A 482-nucleotide genomic window follows, 5' to 3' on the forward strand; every position below is an offset into this window, starting at 1 on the left:
CCCAAGAGCACCTCCAGCCTTGTCCCCACGTCCCAGCTGGGAGGGGGTTGCCTCAGGACACATGGGACAAGGAGGGGCCTGGCACAGCTGTGGGGGCCTCACCCCAAGCCCATGTGGCCCCAAGCCCTCCCTGGCTCGTCTGCCACATGGGGTTACGTGGGAGCCACAGCTCCCACAGGGACACCTAGACACGCCTGCGTCCCCGTCTGTACAAAGCAGGGAGCCTGCCCTCCCCTTGAGGATGTCTCTCTGCATGTGGACCACTGCTGGCCGAAGGGGCCCCGGGAGCCCCGCCCATCCGCGAGATTACAGGGCTCCAGGGGTCAGGCTTTTTGGAAGAAAGAAAACCCTGACCAGCTGGTGCCTGTTACTAAAGCTAGATGCCACTCCAGGTCAGTCTCCTGGTTCCAGGTTGAGCCCAAGCCCCTCTGGCCAAGCTCACAGAGCCTCAAATGGCTGCATGGAAGAGCCCAACACGCGTC

Source organism: Ovis aries, chromosome 11 (genome assembly GCF_016772045.2).
Source record: "Ovis aries strain OAR_USU_Benz2616 breed Rambouillet chromosome 11, ARS-UI_Ramb_v3.0, whole genome shotgun sequence".
Lineage (NCBI taxonomy): Eukaryota > Metazoa > Chordata > Mammalia > Artiodactyla > Bovidae > Ovis > Ovis aries.